Source organism: Mchenga conophoros, linkage group LG19 (genome assembly GCF_057382185.1).
Source record: "Mchenga conophoros isolate Kocher_MC1m ecotype Shallow Benthic linkage group LG19, M_conophoros_male_GT1.1, whole genome shotgun sequence".
NCBI classification, from domain to species: domain Eukaryota; kingdom Metazoa; phylum Chordata; class Actinopteri; order Cichliformes; family Cichlidae; genus Mchenga; species Mchenga conophoros.
In genome coordinates this window covers 1,082,197-1,104,094 of record NC_140544.1, presented here as the reverse complement: position 1 = coordinate 1,104,094, position 21,898 = coordinate 1,082,197, and the positions used below count along the sequence as shown (strand labels likewise).

Here is a 21,898-nt window from a genome sequence, read left to right as displayed (position 1 = left end):
GGCGGTTACACAGGGAGATTGTCCATGTCATGCCTACCTCTGTTTATTCAAATCTATTCATCTAACAATAAGGCTTTTGCGGGCAGGTCTTCCCACAGTTGAAATGATTAGAACTTGCTGTTCAACTCATTTTTGGATGGTTTGCTTTTTATTTCTGATAATGTCAAAGTCATTTTATCCTTGTAGTAAGATGAAGAAAGTAAATTATAAACAGTGGGTCTGTTTGCTGCACTGACAGTGTTGGATGTCCTTCATGAGTCTTAACAGGAACACACATTTTGTTAAACGTGTGTTTTCTCTCACCAAATATATGTACTACCCAATAATCTGAAGCATGTTATTATACAGGTGATGAATTAATTTCCCTCAGTGAGCACTGCAAAAGATAATAAAGGTGAAACATTTTATGAGGTGTCCGCGGGCATTTCAGCACCTTGGATAGCAGCACTGTTAGCCTGCTGCTGACAGGCTCCTCCTCTAATAAAGCTTCTCTTTAGTGAAGATCTTCTTATCTCAGCTACAGAGAAAGGCCACAATAAAGGGAGTTATTAAAAAAAGGTAATTTAAAGAAAACTTTTTTTGTCACATATTCTTCAATTATGGTTAAAACAAAAACAATGTAATGCATAATCAGTCAGGTTATCAGTAATATCGATTACACTGTAAACACAGCACAAATCAATGGCTGAGTGCAGCTACACCTTACATCATGCTCTTCTCCACATGTGAAGCCCGAAAGATCTGGTATGCTGCTGACCCACGGTGATAAAGTGAAGCACCACACCTCCTGACAAAGCCTATTACCAGCCTAAAGCGCAAAAGACCATATTTAGAGGTGTGTGAGTGCGAAAGAGCGGGCCGTTATTAACCAGTATGCCTTTAAATGGCGTGTACTGGTGCTGAGGAGAGGGCGGACCTGGGTGGCGCGCGCGTGTGCGCCTTTCGCCTGCAGCCGCTGCAAGTGGCACCGAGCTAACAGCGGCTTTTGTGCCCATGATGCACCGTGGTCGTCGCACCTGTAAGGAAGGATAAAGCTGTCACTGTACCGTCTCTACATCAGCACCACCGGCGCCGGAAACACTGCTGCTTAAAAAAAAAAAACACAAGTCTGGACTAGAAGAGGAAAAAAGATCTCTGTGGAGTTGGATTTTAGCAGTTGGATACTCTTGGCTGTCTGTTTAACTAAGGTCAGTAACGTCGTCTGTGTAGTCTAGTCTGTCCATATCATTTATCCACGTATGACTTGAACTGAGACAGGAGCATGTTCCAGGGAAAATATGGGGAAGAGGCGGATCGAGTTTCCACTCCTGACGGACAGGTACCACGGGACTAGCCACTTTTACGGGAGTTTCCCCTTCACTCACAATTTTTACGCACCGAAACGGCGAATGTGCCGAGTCTCCTTGAAGGAAAAGTCGCGTCTGAGGGGCTGAAAATGAGAATTTCTGCCATGTTGTCTTCTAAATTGGTCTGATGGAACAGACGCACAGTGACTGGCGGGTGTAGAATTACACCCCCCTCCGCTCTCTCGGTGTTTACAACAGAAATGCTCAATTTTCGTTTCATTATATTTCACACATACACAAATAAACATGCTCGTGTTGAATATGAAAAACGGGGCTTTGAGGGAAACCTGCAGAACTCGTTTTTAAAATGATGAATAATAGATGAGGTGAACGCCAGGTGTCCAGTGTCCGCGCATTGTTCTTGTCTGCAGCTTTTATGCTGGAATGTCAAACACACTGCGACGCCCTTTAGGCCCCACAAACCCAGCCTACAATCTTTACATTTAGCTTCATGTCATTTCGTGTCATTTGAGCAGTTTGATTCATGACCTTCCGGAGATGGACAGCGCGCGGCGGCAGGCTGCACGCTTCCTCGCCATGAAATAACCACCACATTCCTCAATCATCCCCCATTTTTCTGATTTTTTTTAAGCTAAGCGCAACTCAACGGAATTCTTTAAAAGCCTTCACATTACTCTATCAAGATCAATAATAGCCGGTTCAGTTTTAGCATTTGCTTGGAAAACGAACGTGCTCCGCTGAAATGGAGCATAGCGATTATATGTGAGGAAAATTTCATTTCCGTAAAAGGAGTTTTTGGATTTTGGTTTTTCCCCTGTGGATCAAATGGCGTCCGCAGTAACAGCAGGGAGGTTTGCTGACTGCTCCTCTCAGCAAACTGCCTTTCATGGCGCACAATAAGCTTACAACTTTTTTTCATCTGCATCACTCCACATTTGCTGAAGGGGCCTGTTTTAACTGGGCCCGATTATAAGATCAACTCGAATTCATTTAACAACAACAACAAAATAAATAAATAAATAAATAAAATGTCATTTTAATTGGACAGTGTTTTCCCCCTTTTACACCATTTTTTTTACACTGCGGCAAATGCAGGATGTCTCATTTACATCAAATCTGACTGTTTTCCACAGGACAAAAACAAAAGGCCCCGCGCTTGTATAAGAATCCACCGTCTGCCGCAAAATAACAATCAAGGCCTCGATCTGACGCCGTCTAACATCAGCTCTACTTCGAACCCATGAACAAGAGTGAAAATGAGTTCAGGCGGATGGCAATTAGATATTTTTTTCTTCGCCGCTGCAGTGCATATTTCGATGTGTCGGATTTGTAGAGTTAATAGGATTAGATTTTTTTTGTGCTTTTATGCACGGGGAATTCCTAATCTGGATTTTTTAACGCTTCTGTGGATGGGCGTAACCCAAACCTAGAGAATGCGTCTGTTTCCCCTGCAAAGGGCCCAATGATGTCTCATCACCTACACTTTAAATGGCTAATATTCTCCGAGGCTGACAGTTCTAGGAAGAAAAAAAAATCTTTCGTTTGATTATTTTTAAATATTTCTCGGCAGGTTGTGTTAAATCTGATTGTAAATGTGTGTTCATTATTAACATGTGATCCAGTGTTGGGTTGATATATACTGAAAAACGCCTCAGAATACGACGCGTGTTTGATGCAGAAATATAAAACACCCCTTTAATTTTCCTTCATCCTAATTTAAGGTTAGGGTGGTGGTGGTAGTGTGGAGGGTGGGGGTGATTCGGGTAATTTGGCTGTCCCTTTTCCCCCGTGGTTGGCAGCCGATTAACTACGCTGACAAATCAAGTGTAAAAAGCCAAGGGCTCTCAAGGTACCACTAATCCCACTGGGCGGGGAGAGTCAAATAATACGCAGCATTCTGGAGAATGCTCTTTTCTTTAGTTTGGTCGTTTTCTGCATTTTTTCGTTGTGAGTGTGTCATAGTTGGGCCATAAAAAATCTCAATTTTGTGAACAACTGATCATTTAAAATTGTATGTGTCAGCCTGAAAATACAAGTTATTTCTGATGAAGGTTTTAGGCTTAATGATGGGCAATTCAATAACCGAGTTTTTGGATAACATGAGAAATATAAGGTGATTAAAATACCTTCAATCAAATGAAAAAAGTCCTCAGCTATTAGGCTGTCTGGTGTTACGTAAACGGGTGGTGGCGGTGTGTGTGTGGCTGAGAGGTGTATATCCGTGCTTTGGCTGTCGCGTGCACGTGCAGTCGTTTATTCTTTTTATTCGAACGTGCACACTCGTGATTAGACTTATGGAGTGTATGCTGTACGCGTGCGCTCGCGTGTTGCGTGTACTGCCGTTGGTAAAGTATAGGCGTCTGTGGTGTCGTTGAGCACACGTGCACGAGGCTGTGGGAGTTTGTGGGGTGCTGGGTGCTCTCTGACTGGGTGATGTAATGCCGTGAAGGGTGCTGCAGCAGAAATCACGGAGCCCAGGGAAGGCGTGTCCTGCCTGCTGAGAAGCTGGATAACAACACGGTGCCCACGCGCAACCGCTGCCAAATACACCCCCCTCCCGCTCTCTCCCTTCCTTTGCTCCACAAACACACACACACACCGTCCCTCAGCTTAGCTTTCTTTTATGTTGCTGTTATTTAATTTAATGAACTTGTAGTTTATTTAAAAACGAACAATCTGCAGTAATAAAATATGGAAGCTTTTAACAGGTCAGCAAAGAAAATGAGACTGAACGTTGACTCATTTCATGCTGAAGGTTTTAGGGTCAGAATTTAATAATGAATATATTTGGTTTCCACGACGTTTCTCTGTTGATACGTTGAATTGTTTGATAATTGTATGAATAAAAATATAAAACAAAAAACAAATAAACAAACAAACAAACAAACAAAAAAACCCCAAAACCCAACAATGTTTTCAGTCAAACAAATTACAATTTCCACCTTAAAAAGATGAAATGATTTATTTTAGTCGACTTCTAATAGAGATTCTGCACATTTTGCCAGTACCTTGGTACATATGATGGATTGTTAGGTTGTCGTCATATGAGATTTTCATGGCATGATTTTCATGTCTGTTAGAATTATCAAAAAACATTATTACTGTCTAAAAAAGCTGAACAATGATCATTTGACCATCTCTTAATCTCATCTGTAATTTCATGTTTCATTTCATGCCAAAGGAATAAACACACGAGTACAGAGAAGCAAAGAGACGTTCTATTGAGGAACAAATACACGCTATCTCAGCGGCTTGTCCAGAGGTTTCAGGACATCACAGCACATCGTCACATCCAGTCTGTGTAGAAGAACTGAGCCCAAATGCATTTGCCTAAAATGGTGGATCAGTGCTGCTCTGTGTACCAGGAAAGGTCTGTTACAGACTTGGAGTATGTGTTTGCAGTGTGATGAAGAATAGTGTTAGGGTGTTTTGTGAAATGCATGAGTGGGAATGGATGAGGTGGAACATCCCTCCCTCCTCCATCTCTGTTTCCACTCATCTTTCCTTCTGCTGTCTCTCCTCCTCCTCCTCGCCACTGTCAGCATGCATGTGCTGCTCAAATGATTTTGTACCACTGCAGCAATAAAGCCAGCAAAGAAAATGGCACTTCTTTGAATCCGCTGTGAGAGGCAAAATGGCCAGTGTCTCTGTACGTATCTGGAGGCTTTACTCTCAGTGAGATAAGCGCGTCCCAAAAATCTGTAGCCTGAGATATTATCGTTAAGCTATGGAGGACATTTTGTCTCTGCATCTGGACAGCATTACCGCATGCGTGTGTGTTTTTGTGCAACGGGTTACGCTTGTGATCAGGGCACCTGCTGTAAAATTACTGGCAAGTAGCATCAATTTAAACACAAGAGGCCAGCCGATTGGTCGCTTTCATCTGCATTTGCACACACACACACACACACACACACACACACACACACACACACACACACGCTTCACTCCAGTCCGTGTGGCTCTTAATAGGATTCAGTGTGCTGCTGCCTTTTGTCAGTGAGTGTATGTGGACTCGTCCCTGTGGGGTTCGTCAAAGGAGCCTTTTACCGAGAACAATGATCCATGCCGTTTAGCCTTTTAACCCCCAACACTTCTCACACAGCAACAAAAGACACACACGTGTGCACACGCGTCGTGCAGAGTGTACACATCCTGAAACCAAAACTGCAGACTTGCATCCTCAATTTCTTACTGCCTAATACTGCGATGCCCATGTGGGGCTGATAATGCAAATTACGACTACAACCACAGAACATTTAAAAATCAAGATTTTACTCATTTGAACATTCATAGAAGATTTCAAAGGATTTGAACTATACCTGCAGCCTGTGCTGCTAGCTGGAAGTTCCTGTTTTCAGTAAATCAGCTAAACATTATGTTCTCACCATCCTGCAGGTCTTTTAAAAAATGTAATTAATTTTTTGGGATGCGTATTAAAGTGATGCAAAATGTTTTGTAGATGATGGCTGCTACTCGAGTAATATAAAATGCACATTCTTAACATCCTTAATATCCGAGTAAATGAAATGATAAAGTTTGCTTCTAAATGCAACATTTAATAATCATCTTTGGCATTAATGAAGAAGAGAAGTGTTTCCAAGAGTGGAGCAGCTGATAATTGAGGGGTTCAGCATAGCACAGTGAGATAGTGCAGGTGTACTAATTGAAAGGCTGGTATTTTAAATCCTGGCTGCCCTAGTCGGCATGCTGAAGTACCCTTGGGCAATTTACTGAACCCTGAACTGATCCCGACGGATTCGTTGGAGTATGAATGCACGCTGTGTGCATTCACTTAGATGTGTGAATGAAACATGTTCTATAAAGTGGTCTGAGTGAAAGGTGCTCTAAAAGAACCAGCCCACTGTAGACATTGTGTGTGCTGATAGAGTCATATGACACAATCATCACACAACACGTAAAAGTCTTACGAGGATCGTTTTGGAGGTTCAGTGATATGATGATGCAAACATCCGTGGCTGTCTCTGCTCTGGTTTCGTTTTGAATTCTGTTATTTCTGCTAAACAGACACTGCAGAGACTCTCTCCGTCAAAAATGGCTTAATTTATGTCAGTAATGCCAGTTTGGCCTTTTTTGGCTGCTTTACTTTACTGGGTTACATCAAGTTGTATTACCATGGTAACCCAAGCAAACAACCAAGTAATGATCAACAACATAAAACAAAATGTTATGTGTGTCCGTGTAAAACAATATATTAAAATATTTCTTGATTTCACTTCTCAGTTTATACTTGAAAAGTGTCCAGCGATATTAACACGACTGCACTGCATGTTTATACTGGTGTGTTCACAGAGGTGAGCATTCCTGTGCAAATGGTTTGCATAACTCGTACCACTGGGCACATACTGAGGCTGTATGAGTAGTTGACACAGTTTAGCCCAGAAAACAATTTGCAGTGACATCTGGTTAAGACTTCATAATTAATCATGATCCACAGTATAACGAGCCCACATTTCAAAAGAGCTGAAAAATGAGTGGTGAAGATTTTTCACCCAAACAGTTGTCACATGACATCTCGCCAGAGCTCCCACCCCGAGACACAGCAAAGGATTCGGGTGGTGTTTCAATAAACTCACCGAGAGTGTAAATATTCAAAGGGCTGATCTACGGTTTCATTTTTAAAAAGATGATTTATTCTTATTGTAGACCGTGTACAGAAGAAGCTTTGTGAAATACTCTGGTCGGCCGATCTTCATACATTTAATAATAATTATCACATACAACAACAAAATACATCAGTACTGTGTGTTCAAATAAAAAACCCACATCATTGCTGTAAGTGTCACTATTACATTTATGTTAGAAGACTGTTTTAGATCAAAGTCATGAAGGTAACATTTTTGTATAATTTTTGTCAGTTTGTGACACCAAATTAAAAGTCTTTAAACGTAAAGTTGTCATGTGAAAATGTATCAAAGTCCTTCATCATGATCAACTATGAAGTTTAACTGATCCTAATGCTGTGCATGAAAAAAAAGAGCTTAATTTTAGTTATGTCTTATTTATAATGGGGTTTTACACACACACACACACACACACACACACACACACACACACACACACACACACACACACACACACACACGCTGAGAGAGAAAATGCAGCAGTAATAATTCTACGTAGTAATATTGTACACAAATATATATTAGAAACATTGTATGCACGACAGAATATGTATTGGAAACATTGCCAGTTCCAACACTAATATTAATTTCTAATATTAATGACTTTTCGGTGCAGGCCTGTAACAATGCCTGCTAAATATTACCCTGATTATTATATAACAGGGAGCAGTGCGCATGAACAGAACAGAAAAAGTCGAACTTCATGTTGATCATTCAAAGATATTGTTTTCAGTTATCACTCAGGAGTGGAGGACGTACTTGTTGCAGTGGAGATATGGATTATTATTATGTTTACATGCCTCCTCCACGCTCAGGTTGGCCTGCGTTCTTTGATTTTATAATTTCGCTGTAATTTATCCGCCCTTACCCGTGTTCACAATTTCATGGCTCCATGTCGGAATATGTCGGGAAACTTTGAATTCTAGAAAGATTTATTTTACTGCGATGGTGAGAAAAACTGGTTGCTGTAGATCACAGTGGGACATGACCTGCTGGTGAATTAAATGTACAGCTGTATACATTTCCTCGTCTGATTCATTATGTGCACAAAAACTACTCAGATTACTTTAGTAAGGCACCAATTTTTTTTAAAATTTTTTTTTACACATTTTAGTATTTAGTAAATTTTAGGGAAATTTCACTGATCCAAACAGTTAAAGGAACCCTGTTTATTCAGAGTGTAGCATTAAGTCAACTAAACTTCTGTGATCTTGCTCCGATCAGTTACAGTGCATCCAGAAAGTATTCCAAAATGGATTCAATTCATTTTCACCTTAAATTCTACACACAATGACCCATAATTACAAAGTGAAAAATGTTTGAATGAAATTCTTGCAAATGTATTAAAAATTAAAAGGAATAAAAATGTACATAAATATTCAGTCTCTGTCCTGACACTCAGAATTGGAAGTGGAGGATGAAAGTAAGAAGCAGGGTCTTGAAATTGACAAAGGACTCCCAGACCACGAGAAACAAAATTCTCTATCCTACTATTGCTGTTTCCCTACTAGGGTGAAACCTCCTCAAAAAACCCAGGTGAGTAGTAGAAGTTTAGGCCCAGCAGGAACTGTGAGACTAGTCAGGGTCAAGAGAAAGATGAATGCAGGAATTTACAGAGACATCCTTAATGTTAACCACTCTGTTAATGTCCTTAAGATGCAAGACCAGAGCCCAGACTTGAACCTGATTGAACATCTCTGGAGAGATATGAAAATGGCTGTGCACCGGTGCTCACCATGCAACCTGGTGGAGCAATCGAGCTTCTGCAAAGATGAGTGGGACAAACTTCCCAAGCTTCTAGCATCACACTCATGAAGGCTGGAATTGCTGTCAGAGGTGGTTCAACATAATATTTAGCAAAAGCTGTGAATACTTATGTACGTGTTACATTTTTGTTCTTTATTTTTAATACATTTACAGGAATTTAAGCTGTTTTTTCATCTTCTCATTAAGGGCTATAATGCAAAGAATTATGAGGTGAAAACAAATTGAATCCACTTTGGAATAAGGCTGTGACGGGACAAAATGTGAATACTTTCCAGATGCACTGCAGGTAACAGGTGTTGCTAATCACTTTGAGGTGCCTTGGTGTTAATGAGACAACAGAGGAGCAACAAAGAGACAGCCACAAAACAAGAATGGTTTTACAGGCGGGGGCCTCTTACAACAGGATTAAGATCGGTAGAGCCGTATATATCAGTGCCATATATATCAGAATCAGCAGGTCTACCACAGGTTCACCTTAAGCACATGTGACAGACACGGAGAAAGAAGGTTGTGCTGCCTGTAACTTTTTTTAGCATGACCGGTTTGGTGGCCATATGATGGTCTGAGCGATATAACCATAGAGGGACGCTCAGACCTCTTCAGGTTACACAGAGGCACCTGATCGGTATCGGGATGATAGACAGATCGTCAGACTTGACACATTGTCGGGGTTCTTCTTTATGCAGTGGCTGGTCTCATGTGGACTTCCTAGAGGATCAAGGACTCCATTGCCTGACCTGAAGCCAAAAAACATCTCTGGTTCATTATGTTTCGGTCCATCTGGCCCTGCCAGGTTGCATCTCAGACTGTCCAGGAGCTCAGTAAAGCCCTGGTCCAGATCTGGGAGGAGTTCCCCAGGACACCATCCTGCTCAATGTTGTCAGGCATGCATAAAAGCACATGAGGACCATACAAATTACTGGGTACTATTTTGAGTTGCTGCAATGACATTTCAGACTAGCCTCCTGTGTTTCTTTTCCACTTTTCATTTCCATCCCTGCCCTGATGTGGCATCTTTTAGTTGCTACCCAGTCCATATCAGTACAGATAGCCAGTTTTTCCCCAAGTGTTCCTTTATTATTTTTTATTTTTAGCAGTGTGGTGTAGAAAATATAACTCCACCAATTTTGAACACTTCCTCTGCAGCACTGGCTGAAATGAAGCCCCGAACCATAACAGAGCCTCCACCGGGGCTTACACATTGCTGTACACACTCACTTTTGTGCTGCTTTTCTGACAGTTTCACCTACAAATTTCAATACTTGTGTTCATCATACTGTAAGTCCAGTTGCCACAGATGTTTGTAGACGAGTGCTTGTGTAATTTGGCATAGATCACTTTTTTTCTTCCTTAAGATCGGCTCCATGACAGCTACGTGAGACCTTTCTAACGGCGCTCCAGTGAACACAAGCCGGATGAACTGAGGGTCCAGGAGCAAGTCTTAGCCTCTGTGTCTTTAAATGTTTCGCTGTTTCTTAAAGACATGGTTTTCAGATATTATCTGCTGTGTGTAGTTTTTTAGGCCTGACACTTCTTCTTTTGTCCTCCAGGTGTCCAGTTTCCTTCAATTCTTAAAGGTCAGATGTGTTCTGAGATATGTCAAGTTATTGGTGCAAAAAGACCATTCGATGCTTATCTTTGTGTTGTGTTTGTTATTTGTTTTTTATAGATTAGACTAAAGACGATGTAGTTTAAAATGAGTTCTTTTCTATGCTGTCCTCTCTTGAGTTTGGTGCTTTTTGATGCTTGAGTGCTTCATAGGTTAGTGTTGGGAAGCTTAACTAAAAACAAAAGCAAACAGCTCTGAAAATGGACCGGATTGAAAATGAGTGAAAAGCAGCTATGATGAAAAACTATTGAACCTCAGGCTCACTGTAAGCTCGTTGTTCTTTGTCCTTGGACGTGAATAAATCAAGAAATAAGTAAAGCAACGAGAGGTGTCTCAAGATGTTTGGATAGTACTGTGGAAGGACTTGACAGTTCATACAGAAAGCATAAATATAATTTTTTGGAATATAAAAGACCGAGTGTACAACTTGTCTGTATTAAAAAATATATAAACTGAGATTTTATTAAATAAAATAGTATTTAGCTAGTGGATCCGTGCCTGCTTGTGTTTTTTCTGTGCTTCTTTTTATTCAGCTGAAAGCTGAAGCTGAAAGCTGTCTCTCCAGGCTGGTCATCAGATAAAGGCAGTGCGCCTGGCTGACTGATAGTCATGCACTGCCATGAGAATAATGAGACTAATTTCCCTAGCAGATGACCGATAACTCCCAACAACCTTTGTGGAGGAGGGAAAAATGCAGTGATTTCACAGGCACTGTTATTCAGGATTGTTTTCTGCAGCGTGCAGGTTAGAAAGAAAAGGTTGAATGTATTTAATTCAATTCAATTCAATTTTATTTATATAGCGCCAAATCACAACAAAAGTCGCCTCAAGGCGCTTCATAGATACAGAGAAAAACCCAACAATCATATGACCCCTATGAGCAGCACTTTGGCGACAGTGGGAAGGAAAAACTCCCTTTTAACAGGAAGAAACCTCTGGCAGAACCAGGCTCAGGGAGGGGCGGGGCCATCTGCTGCGACCGGTTGGGGTGAGAGAAGGAAGACAGGATAAAGACATGCTGTGGAAGAGAGACAGAGGTTAATAACAGATATGATTCAATGCAGAGAGGTCTGTTAATACATAGTGAGTGAGAAAGGTGACTGGAAAGGAAAAACTCAATGCATCATGGGAATCCCCCGGCAGCCTACATCTATTGCAGCATAACAAAGGGAGGATTCAGGGTCACCTGGTCCAGCCCTAACTATATGCTTTAGAAAAAAGGAAAGTTTTAAGCCTAATCTTAAAAGTAGAGATAGTGTCTGTCTCCTGAATCCAAACTGGAAGCTGGTTCCACAGAAGAGGGGCCTGAAAACTGAAGGCTCTCCCTCCCATTCTACTTTTAAATACTCTAGGAACAACAAGTAGGCCTGCAGAGCGAGAGCGGAGCGCTCTAATAGGGTGATATGGTACTACAAGGTCATTAAGATAAGATGGGGCCTGATTATTTAAGACCTTAAGACCTTAAGATTTAGTGGACCATTCACAGCTGAGTGTGTAACCTGGTTTTTCCCTCTGATTATCTCTGCACATCTCTGAATATGAAATAAAGATGATGAAATTCTAATAAACAAAACTGCATTTTTTACAACAAGTGTTTTCCTAGCTGCTATGTGCACAGATGCATTTTAGTGCTCCACTTTGTGTCTGTGTCTGCCACTGAAACTGCATCCATGTGAACAGCCTGGAACAGAGCTGCAGTGGTCTAGCATGTGTGCTGCATAGTGGACTCATTGTAACCATGTGCCTTCTGTTTTGTGACAGGGATGTAACTGCAAAAGGCCAGCGGCTCCCCTGCCAGCTCCACATCCCAGCAGACAAAATGAAGGAGGAAATTCCACTCACATGACCTCGCACCACAAGTCTCCATCTTCGTCCGGTCTGAAGAGCAGGGCGACGTCTTAAAGGTCTCCTCCTTCTGTCAGCTTGCTCGGTAACATTTAAAAGGACAACAATCACTGCCCTGCAACACCTGGACAATTTACCTTACGACTGTTAACTACAACGACTGTTCTCCTGCTATTGCCCTTTCCCTCTTTTAAAGACATATTTTTTTATAATAAATGTTTATCCAAATATATCTATATTGAAGATTGAACTGTGGAACCCTGAAACTGAGTCCAGTCCCTGAGATTTGAATCTAACCGAATTCTCGTCAGACATTTTTTTGGATTAAGAAATTATTTACAGCTATGGATCTTGTAGGTTTTTCTATCAGGCTGCATGTGTTCCTCAGCACATGCCTGGGACTGGAGTTTTTAGGTACACCAGGTCAGTGGGCACGCTACCTCCGCTGGGATGCCAGCACCCGCGGTGACCTCAGCTTCCAGTTTAAGACAGAGGCCTCAGACGCACTGTTGCTGTACTTTGACGATGGAGGTTACTGTGACTTTCTACAGCTCTCAGTGGCGGAGGGACTACTGCGGCTGCGCTTCAGCATCGACTGTGCTGAGACCACTGTTGTGTCAGACAGACGGGTAGATGACAGCAGCTGGCACTTTGCCACCCTGAGCAGGTACAACCTGCGCACAGTGCTCGTGCTGGACGGCCAAGCCAAAGCAGGCGAGGTAAAGCCTCAGCGTCAGTTCATGAAAATAGTCAGCGACCTGTTCCTAGGTGGAGTGCCTCAGGATATCCGCAGCGGTGCACTTACACTGCCTACAGTGCGAAACATGCAGCCCTTCAGTGGCACAATCGCAGACCTCAAATACGGCATCTCACAGCCCCTGTTCCTAGGAAGCCTTAACGTGCCGCTGGAGTCGGAAGGATGGTGCACCGTGAACCCGTGTGAGAATGGTGGGATGTGCACAGTGGTGGACGGAGAACCGGTTTGTGACTGCTCCAAAACAGAATACAAGGGCCGCTTCTGCAGCGAAGGTAAAACACCTAGAAATCCTGCTGCTATTGATCCTGAAGGATTTAGACAGGACTAAAACTGCTAAAAAGTTTAAACTTGGCGTGTCAGCCTCTCAGTATCCTGGCGGTTGGTAGCGACGTCTTCCAGGGTATAGTTATGTTCCCCTTTTCTACTGTAATGAGACTTTATTTGAAAGATCTTCTGACATCTTCTGTTTCTGAAACAGCGTTTGTGTTAGCATGTGGCTAATAAGCAGTGTAACCCCGCCTATATTCTTACTCCTACGTGGTTTCGCTCTAAGAGGCAAAGCTGAACTAGCTCAAATAAGAATGGGCTTTAGCTGGGACAGTATATAGCCGACTTTAGTGAAAATAACTTCATAATAAGAATGTTAAAACATTGTCCTTTTGCACATAACTTGGCTTTTTTCCCTCCGCTGTCACAGCAGGAATCTGGGCGAGCGTGTGGATGTGTTTTTGTATGATTACACCATAAAATCAGAATCTAATCCAGCCACAGTTAGTGAAGTCCAGGTTAATGACATCGGCCCTGCAGGCAGTGATAAGGATGCCTTTCCAGAGAACGGGCCCCCCCGAGTCCCTTTTCTTTACCCAATCACACGATGGCAGGTGCTTTATATCACATCCTTTTGTGCTGACAATTTTGCTGGAGCTGTGTTTCAATTGCTTTACAGATGTGTGTAGCCAGGGTGAAATTGATTTCTATTTAAAGAAACCTCCTTTACTTATTTCCTCCCTACAGGCCAAATAAAAGGCACGTTGATTGACTTTACATAGAAACTTCTTGTCATTTGATAAATCCTGAGCTCCGAAAATTCGCTTCTTTCTCTGTGAACAGTACCACTGGTACATGAAATAGATCCCAGCACCTCTCCTTTTATGTGCGCTGAAAACTCTTTCCATGAATTTAATTATTCACAATCAATACACATTTGTCCAAACCACCATCCTTCAGCTACTAAGTAGACACAATAATCTGACTCCTTATAAGATAATCAATACCACTTAGATGAAAAAGTCCCTGGACTCTTTTTTTGTTTAATTAATTTAGATCAGATGTCATTTAAATACATTTATTCTTCTCTTTTCCTCCGTGTTTCGTAGACTTTGGCGTGCTTCTCTTAACCTTTCACAAATATAGAATTTCCATCCCATTTGGGCTGATGCCACATCCCCAGCACACAGACAAAGGCCAGGGAATCTGGAGTTTAAAGATTAGACTCTTTTAATCTGTCTTCGAGGTAGGAGGAGGTATGAGGGCTTTCCTTTTTCTCTCTGTCTTGGTGGTAGCTCAGCTGCTTTGCCTTTGTACAGCTGATTGAAGGAAGGCATTTAACTCACATGGAGGGAAGAAGTGTTTGTGCATTGATTCGTGTCTTTTGGTTGCTTTTGAGAACTGGAGAAGACTGCCTAACGTTTAACATCATGTGCAGAGTGGAGGACTGTCTGCTTGAGAGGGGAAGCCACACTTTCTGTATACTGACCTGTCTGCTCCCAGAGCCAGTCCAATATATAAGAACATTTTGTTATCCTGCTATCAGACCTGTTATTTGCCTTCATCCTTTACTATTTAGAAGATTTATAACAATTCTAAATGGGACATTTGGGCAGGGATCTTTCAGAATTTAGTTTAGTTTCCATTTAGTTTCTTGTTTTTTGTCTTAAAGCCTGATTCTTTGGGATGCGTTTGCTGACGTTTCCTACAATATGGTTTTTACATGAATAGAATGAAACCTATAAAGACATGTCTGTAGTCTCAGCTCAGGGAAGCATTTGTCCAAGTTTGTTCTGTCTTTAGACTGATGGATTAAAAAAATGATGGTAACTTAAGATAATGAATATGATAAAGGTGACGTCAGAAGATTATATTGCTGTAAGAGAGAGAGCCCACTTTTGAATCTGTTACCATCTAACCATCTGTCAAAACTGGCACAGTTTCAGGAAACAGAAGCAGATAAACACAGGTACAAGTTTCTCTAGTTTTTTTTTACTCAGAATATTTTTATTGAACAATTGTGGATAAAGTTAACAAAACAAGAGAGAAAAAGACGAAGGGAAACATAAAAACAGGCTACACTGAATACAAAACAGAACTTCTCACGTTGGAACATAAAAAACATACAATTAACAAAGTGTTTCTCTAGTTTTTAAAACACATGAAGGTGGTGTAATAGGTGGTGTAATAGGTGAAGTAGTAGGTGGTGTAATATGTGGTGTTATAGGTGGTGTAATAGGTGGTGTAATAGGTGGTGTAATATGTCGTGTTATAGGTGGTGTAATAGGTGAAGTAGTAGGTGGTGTAATATGTCGTGTTATAGGTGGTGTAATAGGTGAAGTAGTAGGTGGTGTAATATGTGGTGTTATAGGTGGTGTAATAGGTGGTGTAATAGGTGAAGTAGTAGGTGGTGTAATATGTCGTGTTATAGGTGGTGTAATAGGTGAAGTAGTAGGTGGTGTAATATGTGGTGTTATAGGTGGTGTAATAGGTGGTGTAATAGGTGAAGTAGTAGGTGGTGTAATATGTGGTGTTATAGGTGGTGTAATAGGTGAAGTAGTAGGTGGTGTAATATGTGGTGTTATAGGTGGTGTAATAGGTGAAGTAGTAGGTGGTGTAATAGGTGAATTAATAGGTGAAGTAATAGGTGGTGTAATAGGTGAAGTAATAGGTGGTGTAATAGGTGGTGTTATAGGTGAAGTAGTAGGTGGTGTAGTAGGTGAATTAATAGGGGAAGTAATAGGGGAAGTAATAGGTGAAGTAATAGGTGGTGTAATATGTGGTGTAATAGGTGGTATAATAGGTGAAGTAATAGGTGGTGTAATAGGTGGTGTAATATGTGGTGTAATAGGTGGTGTAATATGTGGTGTAATAGGTGGTGTAATAGGTGGTGTAATAGGTGGTGTAATAGGTGGTGTAATAGTGGGCAGGCAGGTGGGTTTACTTCTAGATGGGCCCAACATAACTGTTACTCTCTTTGTTAAGCCTGTTATTGTTGCATTATTATACGCAGACCACTTGTGTATTGGTGGCTTGCATCTCCTTTATAAATAAACTGAGGACTTTGCTATTTGGGAGAGTAGAGCTGCTACTCCTCCACATATTCTCTGTATGTATTGAATGTAATATTAACATGCTCAGCACTTTTATGGATTTGTATTCTCAGAAGTATGATGAATGGACTATAGAATAAATCCTTGGGACTAGTAGTCACCCATTATCAGTCATGTGGTGTGTGTACTGGTTAAAGTGGACTGTTTATGTATATCTTTGAGTGCGCAGAGTAGAAAAGCGCTTTATAAATACAGGTCCATTTACTGTTTACCTCAGCCTTATGTAATATATTCTGATGCAGTGTTTCCGAAATAATGACACCGATGTCTGAACAGCTAATGTGAAGCCAAAAGCTCAGGCTGCTCTGACACATAATGTGCAATGCAAGCAAACAGAAATAATAATAATTAAAAAATGTACGTTAAAAGATTATCATTAATTTAAAGATAAACGACACACACACACACACACACACACACACACACACACACACCTAACAACCTTTTATCTATTGACCCTTGTAGTTTGATAGGCTGCTTTCTCCCGACCTTGATTTGGAGCCTCCATGCTGGGACCCATTCCCATTGTTGATTTATGTCTGGCTCTCCCTCCTTTGCCGATCCGCCTGGCTGCCTTCTGCAGAGCAGTGATAGGTGAGGGATGCAGGGGCCTCTTCCAAACCAGAGAGAATTTAGATTAATTTTTGTTAAGGCATAAATGACATGCTTAATGAGGCTGGCTGGTATGGATTGGTCGATTGGCTGCTTTCTGAATACATTATGGAGAGAAACTGATATCTTACTGAAAGTAAACAAATACAGCTTTTAGCATATATTCTAAATTTATTCTTCTAAAACACGTGTAAATTATTTAGAGATAATGACCAATGTGATTAAAAAATGCAACTAAAAAGAATCTTACAATATAAATATCAGAAACCAATCTTTGTCAAGTTTCTTGTTTTTTTTTGGCCTTTTCCAGCTTTTATCAGACAGATCAGTGAAGCAACAACAGGAAAGCAGGGCAGATATGTGGCAAAGGGTCACAGGTCAGACTTGAACTCAGGCCGGCCGCTTTCAGCCATATGGCATGTAGGCGCCGGCTCAATGCACTGAGCTAACCCGCTCCCCCCGCTCCTCTTCACTTTCATTTGTGCTTTAGCCTTTCATTCTCACTCTACTCTGTCTTTGTGAATTATGCATCATCTCAAGCAGAAGGAGACTCAAAGCAGGAGAGATGTACTGTAGTAGTTAGCAGCCAGTTTACTCACAAACAATAAAGTGAATATCTATGAACAAGTGCCATGTGCAAAACATACAAGCCATCAGGTATGCAAGGAATACCACTTTGCACTTCGGAAGGTAATATAATTGTGACAAACATGTCTGTGGTCACATTTGCTAGTTTTAGCAGCTGACAGAGCAGGTGATCTGCTGTCTCCACTTCTGCCAGTGAGGTTTAAGAGCTGGATATGCCTACTTATCAACTTTACTAGCTCTTTCCACTTTTTCCAGCATATTGGGAACAGTAAGCTAATAGGATACATTAGATAGATACATGGTCGTTGTTTAAGTCTTCAATAAAAATTCTTAAAATTCAATATTAGTTTTTCGGCATGTCTGTTTAGGTTTGGCAGAAGATAAGCTGATTCTTTGCTGTGACAAAAAACCGACATCTGATCGATGGTACTTTATTTAGAAGCATGTGCACTTGGTTTTAAACTCATTAAAACAAAGATGCACCTTTGTGTGTTAAAAGTATCTGAGGAATGTGCGATGCAGTAAAACAGCGCTAATTGTTTAACCACTTTAAGTCAACCAGGTTACTGAGAAACCAGTAACTCAGAGGTCGTGCCACATTTTAGCCACATACCAAACAAGCGTTGTTTGAGAAACTAAAAGAAGCAGGTAACAGTGATTTCATTATACTGAGCTACCAGCTGTACTGAACCTGGACATGAGCAGGTAGCTTCTGCTGCACGGCTCAGCTGTGTGTTCATATGAACATGAACCATGGCGGCTGGTGGAAACTTAGTTCTTTAGGTCCCTGAATGGTGAATGTGTGTGTAGATAAGTGGTCAGTGTATTGGTTTACCTTTTGTGTTTCTAATTTGCAGAAAAAAAAATCAGTTAGCCAACAATGATGATAGAAAGTAGGTTTTGAATGCCTCATTAATCACTGCGCTCTCACACTTTTTCCTGTACATCATGAATCATCCCTTTAAGTAATCCACTTTCAGCTCTAATCCTCTCCTATCCTCACGTCACCTTTCGGGTACTGAATTAAAAGCAGCACAACCTTACTGGTAGCTGTGTATCCACTGATGAATAAACAGATTTGTCAAAGTCCTCGTGAATCACCTCAAAGTGTTTAGTAAGTAATTTGTAAAAAGCAATTTCTGAGGTGAGCTGGAGAAAACAGAGTGTTCAAAGGTTCCTGATTCGGTAGTTGTATTGAATTAAATGCTACGAGGCTCCCAGTGGACATCTGTGAGTGTTTGACTGGTTTGTTGACTGGAACCTTCATCAAAAATGTATGTGTTCACATCTTTCTCTGTGTCTCTCCTTTGCTGCAGACACACACACACACACACATGCACATACACACACACATACACACACACACATGCACACACACACACACATGCACACATACACACACACACACACAGGTGCACACACATGCACACACACACACACACACACACACATGCGCGCGCACACACACACATACACACACATACATGCACACACACACACACACACACACACAGGTGCACACACATGCACACACACACACACACACACACACACACAGTTGTTGAATTTTACTTGAAATAGTCTTTCGGCACTTGGAAAGTTGGATCACCTGATGCTACTGTAGCACATTTTCTAACCCCCTATCTTGTACCACTGATAGTGGTCTACAGTCCAGAACAATCTACTTTGTGAGAGAATTTGTATGTTTGTCTGATGTTAAACTAACAAATTGTGCTCCTGAAGCCAGTTATTTCATCAAGTTTGGGCTGCTGACACCTTTTTTGGTACGCTAACTGCTAGCGCTAACAGCTCCCACAGTTTGTGCTCGCTGCAACATGTTTTGCATTTAGATGGTAACGTAATGTTAAAGTGCTTCGTGGTATGCAGTGGTATTGAAATGAAGTTTGCCTCCGATCGGTCCTGGCAAAGCGACCGTGGCTCAGGGGGTTGGGAATCGCATCTGTAACCGGAAGGTCGCCGGTTCGATCCCTGGGCTCTCTGTCCTGGTCGTTGTGTCCCTGGGCAAGACACTTTACCCTACTTGCCTACTGGTGTTGGCCAGAGGGGCCGATGGCGCGATATGGCAGCCTCGCTTCTGTCAGTCTGCCCCAGGGCAGCTGTGGCTACGACTGTAGCTGCCTCCACCAGTGTATGAATGTGAGAGTGAATGAATAGTGGTATTGTAACGCGCTTTGGGTGCCTTGAAAAGCGCTATATAAATCCAATCTATTATTATAAAGTGCTTTCTTCTGATTCTTTGTAGCTCTGATGTGTAATCGGTATACCAGGAAATCGTATATACACTATACACTACCATTTTAGAACACCCCAATTATCCAGTTTTTTATTGAAAACATTTTATTTTTTATTTTTTATTTTAATATCTCATTCACTTACAATGAAAGCATAGTACAAATAACCTATAGACCTTCTAAACTTTTGACTCATCAAAGTAGCCCCTTTGGCAGATATAACAGCTGAACACACCTGTGGCTTCTGTCTACAACAGAAATCAGATATTCTCCCATATCTGTAGCAGAAGTTCCCATAAATGTGGACCTTGTAGGTTGCTTTGGTTTCACTCTTCTGTCCAGTTCATCCCAAACCAGCTCGATGGGGTTTACGTCTGGAGACTGTGCTGGACACTCCATGTTTTCAAGCTCACCATCTTTATTCCTGAGGTAGTTCTGGCACAGCTTCAACTTATGTTTGGGGTCATTATCTTGCTTCATCATGAGGCAAGATAATGGTCGGGTTCATGCCCCGACCTAGTTGGCACCATACCAGAGGGTGCTGCATGAATGCTGTGGTAGCTGTTTTGGTTCATGGTGCCTCCCACTCTACAAGTCGCCGACCCTGGATCCAGCAAACAGCCCCAGACCATCACACTTCCTCCTCCATGTTTGACAGGTGATGACACACACTGTGGAACCATCCTTTCACCTACTCGACGACAAAGATCCTGTGTGATGAACTGAAGATTTCACATTTGATCCATCGGTCCATAATACCTTCTTCCAGTCTTCAGCAGTCCAGTGTCGGTGTTTCATGGCACAGACAAGCCTCTTTGTCTTGCCTGGCTTTCTCGCTGCAACTCATCCTGTCAAACCTGCAGCTTGAAGTCTTCTCTTCACAGCTGAAACAGACTTTCTTACTACGAGCACAGTTAAGCTGCTTGAAGCTGTTGTCCTGTGAGCCGCCATCACATGACCTGATTCAGTCGTGTCTCTGGGTCTGTCAGACTCTTCCTGTCACAGTTTGTTTCATAGTGCAGAAGGAAACTGGACTCACTGACACCTTGACTTTCTTTGCAGTCTCTCTGTAGGACAGACCTACATTTATAAGAGTTATGATGGTCCGTCTCTTCCATTGTTAATTGCCTTTTTCTCACCCTGTTTGTACCAACACACTGCTTTCTGCAGCACAGTACTGTTCAGCTGATGCTGACGAGGGTACCACAGTGTGTCCAACACTGCTTTATGCAGACAGACGGGGCTGTAAGTAATCCAGAAAGGTTGGAACACCTGTAGGAATTAGTAGCACCAGCTTCCAAGGCTTGAAAGCTGGTGATACCTGGTGATCCTTCTCCCAGGTGAGGGAGCCAATGAAGCATGTGGATGGCAGGATGTTTTCTGGTTCGGCCGTTTCATCCTCTGAGGCAAAGTCAAAATATCCAAAAAGCAGTGACCATGGAGCCTGATGAGAATTCAATCATTTAGATCATAGGTGTCAAACTCTGGCCCGCGGGCCAAATTTGGCCCGCAGCCTAATTACATTTGGCCCGCGAAGCCATACCAAATTACTATTAGAGCTGGCCTACTGGTATTATACAGCTAATATATATATTGTTTAGTATTAAGCTTTGCTTGTTCCATATTCAGTTTTTCAGCAAAACTTGTTTGAGTCCATAAGAAAAGATTCATTCTTATATCTGGAGGAAGATTTTTTTTTTTCAATAAATATTAACGTTAGCCCACGACTTTGTTCCAGTTTTGAATTTTGGCCCACTGTGTATTTGAGTTTGACACCCCTGATTTAGATATTTCTGAACAGACTAAACGACAAATGGGTGTTTGGGTGTTGCCACAAACAATGTTGCTACTCCTCTAATGCTAACTTTACAGCTTGCGGCTCCCATTTTCTGACATTACAATGGCACTCATCAACAGTTAGATGACAGGAAAAAAAGAGCAAGGCTATAGTTTACTTTCTAGAGTGGACCGTTGGGAGAGGGGTGTACCAACACCAGAGGTAGAGGCGTCAACTTCAGTAATAAAATTTGCAAATCCTAGGAAGCGCTGAAACTGCTTCTGAGTCGTGAGGGTGTGCCAGTTCACGGCTGCTTTGACTTACTCCAGATTGGTCTTCATTTGCCCACCCTCAAATAC

General features: G+C 41.7%; 1 pseudogene across 1 annotated transcript in view; it reads left to right on the top strand.

Annotated features, from left to right (window-relative positions):
* Positions 1-887: 887 nt before the first annotated feature.
* The window catches only part of LOC146551414 (neurexin-3a pseudogene), a 41,075-nt pseudogene continuing 20,064 nt past the window's right edge, over positions 888-21,898 (top strand). The window contains exons 1-2 of the transcript XR_014890057.1: positions 888-1,187; positions 12,090-13,202. The product of XR_014890057.1 is annotated as a neurexin-3a pseudogene (transcript). The remainder of the gene's footprint in view (positions 1,188-12,089; positions 13,203-21,898) is intronic.